This window comes from Callorhinus ursinus, unplaced genomic scaffold (genome assembly GCF_003265705.2).
Source record: "Callorhinus ursinus isolate GAN/ISIS: 27379988/994484 unplaced genomic scaffold, GSC_fseal_2.0 scaffold39, whole genome shotgun sequence".
Lineage (NCBI taxonomy): Eukaryota > Metazoa > Chordata > Mammalia > Carnivora > Otariidae > Callorhinus > Callorhinus ursinus.
In genome coordinates, this window is record NW_027397101.1 from 21,843,134 (window position 1) to 21,855,552 (window position 12,419).

Consider the following 12,419-nt stretch of genomic DNA (forward strand, 5'->3'; position numbering starts at 1 on the left):
CCCTTGCTGCCAATCATAAAATATAAGTCAGGAAGCATTTCTCTAAGAAGTTTTTCTTTAAGCACCTCAACAAACTAGTGTCATTTCGTTCACCTTTACCCCGTTGAAGCATTCTGCTAAAAGACAATGAAATATTATCAGTTATGAATATGTCCAGCAAGATAGGAGATCTTAGAGGGTCAGGAACGTTATAGATATGAACATAAGTTCAGGTGATCATTAAGCTCTTTTCCATCTATCTACACATTTCCTTGCTGCATCAAGCTCTTTCTCATCCCATAATGAACTAGCTAAACATCTGTAGGTCAAGTATTCTTATGGGAGAGCTAAAGAGGAGATGCTATTTCTTCTGCAAATTGTCCATTATGGGATTCACAAAATTAAAATTGAGGTAAAACTGAAGGAAACAAACTACATGGTACAAGAGAGGGGTTAAAGTACATTGTATTTGATTTGATTTTTAACATTTTACCTAGGAATCACTAATATACTGCTTAATTATTTGCCAGGCACTATTCTAAGCATCTTACAGATATTAAAATGGGTAATTTTCATAACGATGCTTCAGTAGGGGTACTACTATTATCCATGATTTACAGATGAGAAAACTGAGACACAGCAAGATTAAGTGATCTGCACCTGCTCACACATTTTAAGGGACAGAGCAAGGATTTAAATCTAGGCATCCCAGCTCCAGAGTCCATGTTGTACTCTGCTATACTGCTCTGCAATGGTAAAGATTGCAGATATATATAGTAGTTAAAAGTTTAGAAATTGGCTGTAGTATTTAAATTCTAAAAGGAACCGGATATATGCTAGAAGCCATCTGCCTCACAAAGATCATCTGTAAAATGGGAATAGTACCTATCATATAGGAAATTATATTTAAATTAGTTAACATTTTTAGCAAAGACCCTGGCATTTGATTATAGTGTCCATTTTCTCAAGAAACAAAAGCCACACTGAATACTATGTATCCATGCATTAATGAATGAATGGGTGACTGGCTGGATAGATGATTAAATAAGCAAATAAACAAATAACCATATTTCCCAGATTCAAGGGGAGGAAAAAGACTCACCTATCAATGAGAGGAGTATCGAGGCCACACTGTTTGAGAAGGATGGGGGATGGAGGATGTTGTTGTGGCTGACTGCAGAATACTGTCTGCCAAACAAGGTTCTCGTTCCAGTTCTATGAGCAATCCAGTAGCTCTCACTGTATCTGGTCATCCCGGTTATACACTTTTTCTAATGAAGTAATTATGTAATAAGTAGTGGGCATTTTTTTGTTTTTGGCTCATTGCTACTCAAAAGTGTTCCTCATTTGGGAGAATTCCCTATTGAACATGTCTAAATGGAAATCGGATCCTTACCTTCCACTATTTTTTTTTTTTATGTTTTATTTATTTGACAAAGAGAGCACAAGCATGGGGAGTGGGAGAGGGAAAAAGACCCTGGGATCATAACCTGAGTTGAAGGCAGGTGCTTAACCAACTGAGCCATCAAGGCGCCCCCTTACCTTCCACTGTTAAACCTGCTGACAATCCAAAGCTAGGGCGCATGACCTGATCTCAGCTAATGTAACTGCTTTTGGTCTTTGAAGCTTGACTGGGTCACATTAAGACCTAGGGATAGATAGATATGGACATATGACTTTGTTCTAGAAAAGGAATGCCCAGAAGCGAGTGCATCTCCACGCACTTGAATGACCCGAATGAGCAGATGACCCTATATTTCCCTCTTATTTCTCCTTTTTCAAATAAAAAGGAAAAGAAAATCAAACCTTTCTCTACAGCACTAAATTCTCTATAAATCATTTTAAATTATTTGGAAAGAGACATTTCTTTTAGTTCTTCTTGCGTGGTGTTGGAAGAAATCTCTCTCTCTCTAGAGCATTGATTTCATTTTGAGCCTACAATGGAGATTAAAGACATAATTTTTTAAAAATCCCTAGTAACTTTTTGTTCTCCGAATTGAACACTTGTTGACCTAAGTGTGTATGTGTATATACATCATATAGATTCATGGGGCGCCTGGGTGGCTCAGTCGTTAAGCGTCTGCCATCGGCTCAGGTCATGATCCCAGGGTCCTGGGATCGAGCCCCGCATCGGGCTCCCTGCTCGGCTGGAAGCCTGCTTCTCCCTCTCCCACTCCCCCTGCTTGTTGTTCCCTCTCTCGCTGTGTCTCTCTCTGTCAAATAAATAAAATCTTAAAAAAAAAAATAGATTCACAAATACTGTATTAGAAGTACAAGTCCATTATTATTATTCAATATGGAGTTTTTTCATTTGAGAGGAATGGTAATTCATTTCATTTGTTTAATACATTACACTTTCAAAGCATGTTTTCATAATTCTCAAAACTGTCTGAGGTGGATATTATTAAACTCATTTTACATATGAGAAAAATGAGGCTCAAAGAGATTATTTTACTTCCCCAAGGTTAGGAAGATTGCAAGTATCAGAACCAGGGCATGAAACCGTATCATCTGATTGCACTCCAGTAGGTTATCAAAATTATCACACATTATTTTCCATTGGACTTGGTGGTTATCCTTCAAAAGTCCTCATCTTGATAAACAAAAACTTTAAAATCAGATCTAATAAAGGAGCTCAACATTTAACATTAAATTTACTGGTCAGAAAGTTCCTGGCTCACCACTAGGGATTTTTAAATGATGGAAAGAGAGCAGTTCACAGGTTGTGCTGTTCTCTCTTTCAACCATAATTTTTCTTCTAGGTTTATAGTTATGGTTTGGCGTTAAGAGTACAAAGTAGTAAAACTTAATTGAATAGAAGCCAGATCAAGGTCTTTTCAAGCTGGACATAATGTTAAGTAACACAAATACAGATGAATCAACATTTAGAAAAAATTTCAGTTACAAAGACCCCAGGGAAATCATAACTCCTAATTTATAAAATCTTCCCACCATGAAGCATAGTTATTGTGACATACACAGGAATAGGCCCATAACTATTATTAATGGAAATGAAAACTATGCAAAATTCGTATCTAGAGGCTCAAAGTGTACTTCTAATACAAACCTATGCCCTACCAAATAAAAAAAAAATACGACAACAACAAATATTTGCAGGTCACTCAGATTTTCCTTACTTTAGCGTGTAGGAAAAATGACTCCCCCGTGTAAAACCTCTTACTAAGTCACATTAAATACAGTCTTCCAGCCTAATTTCCATTGTCTTATAAGTTTGAAGCCCCCTTTAATTCTGATGGAATAATATCCATCATTCTGATACTTTGGGAATTTTTCAAAATGCTACTTTGATATCATATTTTGCCCCATGCTATAGTAGTTGCACACTCTTCTCCCTATTTCTGAGCCAGAGCTGTCCTACCCTGGAGGTAATGAGTGTGCTGACTGTGGATAGATATTAGCCAAGACGATCCAGTTACTGTGGTAGGCTGAATAATGACCTCCTAATTATGTCCACTTCCTAATCCCTGGAACTTGTATATATATTTCCTTCAGAGGAAAAGGGAGATTGCAGATGTGATTAAGTTAAAAGTTCTGAAATGAGATTGTTCTAGATTATTTTGGGGGCCCAATATATTCACAATATATGATAAGTAGAGGCAGGAGGACATCTAAGAGAAGATCAGCAAGGATATGAAGGACTTGAGGAATACTACAAACCAAGCAGACCTCACAGACATACATAGAACACTCGATCCAACGATAGCAAAATACACATTTTTCTCACATGCAAATGGGATATTCTCCAGGATAGACCATAAAGCCACAAAAAAGTCTCCATAAATTTAAAAAGATTGAAACCATCCAAAGTATCTTTTCAAACCACAATGGAATAAAACTAGAAATCAATAACATAGGAAAACTGGAAAATTCACAAATACGTGGAAATAAAACAATACTCTATTAAATGGACCAAAAAGGAAATCAAAAGGGAAATTATAAAATACTTTGAGATGAATGAAAATGAAAACACAACATACCAAAACATGAAATGCAGCAACAGCAGTGCTCACAGGGAAATTTATAGTTGTAAATTCCTACAATAAAAAGATCTTTCTCAAGTCAATAACCTAACTTTACACCTCAAAGAACTAGAAAAAGAAGAGCAAATTAAATCCAATGCGAGGATAGGAAGGAAGAACATAATGAAAATTAGAGCAGAGATAAGTGAAATAGATTCTAGAAAAAACAGAATCAATGAAATCAAAAGTTGGTTCTTTGAGAAGATCAACACATCTGATAAATCTTTAGCCAAACTAAGAAAAACAGAGAGAAGATGCAAATAACTAAAATCAGAAATAAAAGTGGGGACATTATTATTGACCTTACAGAAATAAAATGAATTGTAAGAGAATACCATAAACGATTATTAAGCCAACAGATTTGATAACATAGATGAAATGGACAGATTCCTAAAAACACACAAATTACCAAAATTAGTATTTCTGTTTCATGACAAAATAGGAAACTTGAACAGATTTATAACAAGTAGAGAGATTAAATCAGTAATCAAAAGCCACTCAACAAACGATAGTCCAGGAGCAACGGCCTTACTGGTGAATTCTACCAAACATTTAAAGAATTAGCATCGATTCTTCTCAAAACCTTCCAAAAAAATAGAGGGAACACTTCCTAACTCATTCTATGAGGCCAGTATTATCCTGTTACCAAAGCCAGACAAAGATATCACTAGAAAAAAAAATTAAAAACCAACATTTTTTTATGACCACAGGTACAAAAATCCTTAAAATATTAGCAAACCAAATTCAGCAACATATAAAAGAATTATAGTAAAAACCCAAGTGAGATTTATCCCAGGAATGCAAGGTTGGCTTCATACATGAAAATCAATTAATATAATATATCATTGTAGCATAATAAAGGATAAAACCCATGTGGTCATCTAATAGATGCAGAAAAAGCATTTGACAAATCCAACATGAATTCATGATTAAAATCTCTCAGCAAACCAGGTATAGAAGGGAATTGCCTCAACTTCATAAAGGGCATCGATGAAAAATCTTCAGCTAAAATCATACTTAATGGATAAAGACTGCAAGCTGTATACTAAAGAAATTAAAATTAACCAGATTGGAAAATAAGAAATAAAATCTTTATTTTCAAGTGACATGGTCCTATAAGTAGAAATTTTTGAAGAATACACACACACACACACACACACACACACACAACCTTAAGCAAGGTCACAGAATGCAAGGGCAATGTGCAAAACTCAGTTGTATTTCTATATACTGGCAGCAAACAATCCAAAAGTAAATTTAAGAAAATAATTCAATCACAAAGAACAAAACAGAATAAGATAGTTAGCTATAAATTTAACAAAAGTTCATTATTTGCACAATGAAAACAACAAAGCATTGCTGAAAATAATCACAAAATATATCAATAAGTGGAGAGTCATTTCATGATCATCAATTAGAAGTTGCAAGAATCTTTTGTAGAAATTGACAAGATAACACTAAAATGTACATGGAAATGAAGGGACCTAGAATAGTCAAAACAATTTTGAAAAGGGAAAGATATCAAGACCATGTGGTATTTGTATAAAAATAGCCCTATGGATCCATGGAAGAGAATTAAATCCAGAAATAAACACTGACATTTATGGTCAATTGATTTTTTTTTAACATTTTATTTATTTATTTGACACAGAGAGAGACAGCGAGAGCAGGAATACAAGCAGGGGGAGTGGGAGAGGGGGAAGCAGCCTTCCCACAGAGCAGGGGGCCCGATGCGGGGCTCGATCCCAGGACTCTGGGATCATGACCTGACCTGAAGACAGACGCTTAACCAGTTGAGCCACCCAGGCGCTCCTGGCCAATTGATTTTTTTAATAAAGTCACCAAGACAACTCAGGAAAAGGTAGTCTTGTCACAAAGACAAAGCACCATATACAAAAATTAATTCAAAATGTATCATAGATATCAATATAAGAGCTAGAAGTATAAAATATCTAGAAGAAAACATAGGAGAAACTCTTTATTACCTCTGGTTAGGCCAAGAGATCTCAGCTATGATAGGAAAGGCAAAAGCCATAAGAGAGAAAACTAAGAAATTGGACTTCATCAAAATTAGAGCTTTTGTGCTTCCAAAGACACCATTAAGAAAATGAAGGGACAAGCCATAAAGTAGGTGAAAATATTTGCAAACCATGAACGACTTGTATTCAGAACATATAAAGAACTCTTAATGCTCAATAAGAAAACAATCCAAATACAAAATGAGCAAAATGGCATATGAATGGCTGACAAGTACATTAAAAAGTGTTCAACATTTTTGAGTCATCGGAGAAATGAAAACAGTAATTTGCTATTGTGTAGCCACTGGAGGGGCTAGAATTAAAAAGAGACAATATAAAGTGTTACTGATGATGTGAAGAAACGATCTTCATAAATTGCTAGTGGAAATGCGTATCTAACTTCACAAAAACAGTTTGTGGTTTTTTTAAAAGTTACATAAACTTACCAAGGAATTCAGCCAACAATTCCACTCTTAAGAATCTACCTGAGAAATGAAAACATATGCCCAAAGACTTGAAAATTACTATAAGACTGGAAGCATTACCACAACGGGCCCAAACTGGAAACAATCTGAGTGTCTATCAACCTGATAAGTAGATGAATAAATGTGGTATATTCGTACAATAGAATATTATTCACAATCAAAAGGAATTAAACCATGATATATGTTAAAACATGGATTTAGCCTCAAAAACATGGTAAATGAAAGAAACCAGATCCATAAGGATACACACTGTGTGATTCCATTTACATGAAATGTACAGAAGTGCACATTTATAGACACAGAAAGTTGATCAATGGTTGCTGGGGCTGGAGGTGTGTGAGTGGAGATTGCAAATAGGCTTGAGGAGAAGTTGGGGGGCAATGGAAAAGTTCAGTACAAATGATTGTACTGATGGTTGTAAAACTTTATAAATTTATTAAAAATCCCTGAATTGTACACTTAACTTATGGCATATGAACTATATTCCAATAAAGTTTTTTTTAAGTTGTTGGAGGAAAAAAAAGTTAGCCAGGAGGAAAAAAAAAAATTAAGATTACATAGCCTGCTGTGTTTACTTTTATCGTAGCACTGAATTATACTTTTTCAAATCAGCTGTCTTCTTCTCCGACTTACACTCCCCATTGGAAATGTAAACAGAAGCATAACTGATAGATATGTTAACTGTTCTTTCCTGCTCAGGACATTACCCCACATTAGATCCTTCGGTGAAGTGTGTCTGTCTTGGCCAACTGACACCTCAAGCACCTGGTGCTGAAACCAGAGACGGAAACCAGAAAGAGCCAGGAGAGGAAAGAGAACAAAGGCCCATGATGCACAATTCTGAGAAGCCATGGTTCGCAGAAGTGTTCAATGCACCCTAAGAACCCAGTGTGAGAACCCCGCTGTGATGACTCTTCGCCCTGCCAGCCAGGCCAGGGCGGGGAAGGGATGGATGCTAACCTTGAGGAGAAAGGGAGGAAGTGAGGAGAGAGCACAGTGTTGGCAAATAACCCGGTTTTACACGCTTTCTGTTATTCCAAAAAAATGGTATCCCATGGATGGGCCGCGAGAGGCATGTGAGGGCCATTTGACTTATCAGACAAACTGAAAACATTTGGTTCGTGGCCCTAAAACACCGAATCCTAGAAACTTACTATCACATTTCATAAATTTGGGGAAAACCAGACAGGATTGGGCAGGGGTTTTATTGAGGAAAAACCTCTGCCGAACCAGATCACAGGAGCTTCCTCTCTCTGCATGGACTGGGAGCATGGTGTCTAAAGCAGGCTTTACCCCCACAGCCTCTGGACCAGACAAAGGGTCTTATCTGTGAATCAAAGTTTAATGGTGTGACAGGCTGGGACAGGTTCCCATCTCATCCATATTTTTCCCTGTAAAAGGCAGAGGAGACAACAAGGTGCTGGTTCCCCATGTGTGCAGGTGGAGGTTTATGTGAGCTGAGCAGAGGAGGGAAGAGAAAAGGGGGAGGCCATCCTCCAGGAAACTGACATTTCTTAAGGGCCCCTACACCAAGCACTGTGCGCCAAGCCCTGTTTTCTTTGATTTAGTCCTTCCAGCACCTTGTGGGATGAGGATTTTACCTGCATTACAGATCAGAAACTAAGGCTCAGAAATATGTCCTACCTATCAGATAGGTAACATTATACATTAGATACAGGTAAGAACTTGCAGCTCCAAATTTGGAGGGACCAGTGTTACATATTTAGTAAATGGCAGAGCTGGTATTTAAATTCGGGTCCCTGGGAGCCCTGAGCCTCTGTGCTGTTACACCACATTGTGTCCATTCAGGTTCGGGTGGTTTTAAAAAAAAAAAAGTGTTCGGCCTTTCAGCTTAGTCTCTCTGATTTCTTGTTTCTGGATGATAATAAGCCAGCCAAAAGTCCTCCTGGGAACTCTTTCCTCCCCTAGGGCCCAAAGAATAGAAAAACGCCACCGTGCCCTTGAAGTTTCCCTAACAATCCCAGCTATAAAGGCCGGAGTCAATGCTGAGAGGATATTATTAACAAATGGCTTAAGCAAAATCTTCAGAGGGCTTGCAGCCACCCACACCATTTGTAATGTCTTAGGGAAGAAACCCGATCCAGAAAATGGCTGGCAGCAACAAACCCCAGTATCAGACGTCTCAGAGGAGGAGGATCATTGCCTTTAGAGCACTTGTTTTATCATGGACAATAAAAGGGTTCCAGTGGATTCAACAAAAAATAACCAAAAACAAGGCTATTTTTAAAAAGGCATTTATAGGACTACGGCTTTCATTTCCTTTGCCTTTAGATCTTTCGCTTCACATTCTGAGTAGCAGATGCTGTCGTATAAGGAAGACCACCTGCTTTCCAGGGCATCTCTGCAACAAATAGCTTTGAGAGAGAGAGAAGAAAGATCATAGGATAAAAAGGAGAGAATTAGAAATGGGGAAACGGGAAATTAAGAAGTTGGCTTAATGCATAGCTTCTGAATTATTCAACTGCTAGAAAGCTGACAGATTTCTTTTGACATTTGACTGTCTCACTCTGAGTCTCTATCCATATTCCACTTTTTAAGGACCTACTTTAAGAGAATTCTGTCCATCTGCACATATTTGTGACATATTTATCTTTCCTTGCAAAATGTAGACATAAAAAATTTATAGAACATAGGTATTAATTAAATGGTATTTTAGTTTTAGAAAAGTTGCTCGGCTTTAAAAGGACTTCCGGGGTGAATCTTTGGGTAAAAGGTATCTTCTTTCAGAAATTAAAATAGCTCATACTCACTATCCTCCCCCCACCCCATTACTTAGTACTTTCGAATTTCAAAGTTTCTAAAACTGCGTTAAACTCTTACTTGAGGCAACAGGTATGCCTTGAGTCACTTGAAATTATAACCTCAAAGGCTCATTCCCCACATGCCAAGGAAAATAAGACATTAAGGAAATTATTCATATAATTCCAACCAAGTTAACACACTCACCTGAAACATACCAGTAATTAAAGTAATAACAGGAAAAGTCTACAGTTTGGAAGACTCAGGAAATAATTTGTTCTAGAAAGCTGTATTTTCCATATACTGAAATTTTTCCTTTCATTCAATACCCAAACATTGTTATTTTAAATTTTAACTGGTTTTAAGATCTTTCTCAAATATATCAGACATTGCTTTGCCTTCTTAACAGTGTTTATTTAGCTATAATTTATTCTATTAATACTTTCAAAAAGGATTTCAGAGAACGATTAAACTTTATTCTCTACATAGTTTGAACTCTTTTGGATGTCCCGGTGTCTTCATATCAAACACCAGTGACATTATGAGGCTGTAACAAGGCAATGCCCTTGGAGAGATAAGCATACTAAATCATCTTATTCTATGGTGTCCATATCCTCCTGTGTTGTTTTACTTCTTATATCTGTTTTTTAATGTTGCTCTATCTCTTCCCTTGCTGCCAAGCAATTGCATTTTGTTCATGTGACAAGACTACCTCTGATGGTCCCTTCCCTCTCACAAAGTATTACTGCTAATATTCCACAAGCGTGGAAACCAGATGACCCATTAGAATTAAAAGGTGTTAAGTAGGGGCGCCTGGGTGGCTCAGTCGTTAAGCATCTGCCTTCGGCTCAGGTCATGATCCCAGGGTCCTGGGATCGAGCCCCGCATCGAGCCCCACATTGGGCTCCCTGCTTGGCGGGAAGCCTGCTTCTCCCTCTCCCACTCCCCATGCTTGTGTTCCTACTCTCACTGTCTCTGTCTCTGTCAAATGAATAAATAAAATCTTTAAAAAAAAAAAAAGGTGTTAGGTAAGGGCTTAAGAGGTTGAAAGAAGCAGGTTGAAATAGGTTTCCCTGAATAGAGGTGACAGATGCAATGCAGAAGCCACAATATTTGAGATATGCTCAAAAAGTATTTGTTGATCTGAATTCAAATTTCACTGGACAGCCTGTATTTCTGTTTGTTAAACTTGTCAACTCTAAGAGGCACTGCTGACCAAGAGCCTCCAGGCTGTTCAGTGCAATGGTTAAGTGGAGTTGACCTGACCCCAACCAGATATGGCTCTCAAAGAATTCTTTAATTCTAGACATTATGGCAGCAAAAATATTCATTGAACAGTGACTGAAATCACACACTCTGAAAAGAACCACACACTCTCTTCTATTTAGCTAATGTATAAAAACGTCTCAATAAACTATAAAGATCATTCATTAGGGTGCCGGTATTGATCCTCATCTTCTTTTTGTGATGTACCACTCACTCTGCATGGCTAAATGAAGAGACTGTAGGCTAGGCTGGGTCTTTTTTTTTTTTTTCCTAGATTTTGCTAATGTTCTTGTGCCTATGTTGTCTGTGGTTGGGGATCCTTAGAACCTGAAGCTGAAGAGTATTCTTAGTTCTGCTAATGGAACTATTTAAAGTGACTTCAATAAACCCATCTTCAAATGTTGGTTTTTCTGGATTTTTAACCTCCTGGACCGTACTCTGTAAACTGACCATTAGAATGTACATTTTTACCTGGGACAGCTTAACAAAGGAGCCAAGAATATATGGTAGGGAACTGATAGTCTCTTCAATAAATGGTGTTGGGACAACTGGACTCTTGCCTTACACCATACATAAAAATCGACTCAAAATGGATTAAACATTTGAACATAAGACCTGAAACCGTAAAACTCCTAGAAGAAAGCATAGGAGATCATCTCTTTGACATTGGTCTTGGTAATGATGTTTTAGATTGGACACTCGAAGCAAAGGCAACATCACTGGCATCCCATAGTTGCCCACTCATCCCTTGCAGATCACAAACTTCTCTCTCCCTTTTAAAGTAACCATTATTCTGCCTTCTTTGGTAATAATTTCTTTTCTTTCCTTTATATTTTTACCACCTACATATGCATCCCCAAAGAATATAGTTCCGTTGCCTTATTTTTTTTTTTACATTTCTAGAATGGGATTGTGCTGTATTCAACATTCTTTCCTTTTTTTCGCTCAACAATACATTATATTCACCCATGTTGTTCTGTGTAACTGAAGTTTTTTCATAATTCACTCTTTATATCTCTCTTCCAGTGGACTCTCAGCATCATGTCCCTTCTCTTCACCATTATATTCCCACCACTTCTTAGAATGTGCTCAAAAAATAATTTTGTGTGTGTGGAAACCGAAACTGTCTATGTCCCCACTGCTTACGGTCCACATTAACAAAACTTTATTATACCAATCTTACTCAATATTATTTCATTATTCCAGGAAAATCCTGCCCAGGAAGACAAAAGTTGCAAATAATTTTATTTTTCATTTCAGAAACTGCCTTTAAAAATCATTTAAATAAACATTAAACTCTCCAGTTCTTCAGTAGATAGCATCAAACAACTGAAACGACTATTCATTCTCCAAGATTCTTTGAGCACTCGCCTCTATTGGCTCTGCCTTGTTGTATCCACCAGTGCTAGAGTATTATATCACACTTCTCACCTAGCCTTAGTCATGTGTCCACATTGAATGACTTGCCTTAAACCAGACTCCAAAACTCCATGAATATCCTGATTTTGTCCTCTCCTATAGATACACTCAAATTCTGTCAAGACAGTGGGTGGTAATTACACAAGTATTTGCTCTGTAACTATTACCCTTGCCATGGTAAAAATGAACTCAGCTTTGTATTGTTAAGAGGTCCTTTTGATGATATTTTCAGGCGGCCATCACTGTACATTTGATTGAGTTTGTAAATGAACCAAAGAAACCACAGGCAGCATATTCAGGTTAGCGAGTCAGTGTGCTTTGGCACCACACAGCATTCCTGCTAACTGCTAAAGCATCCAGTACTTTGCAAAGATTAACAGAGAGGCAAAGCTTTTCATGGAAATGAAATTATAAAGGCCTGATACTTAAAGATTCTACTTTATGCAGAAGCA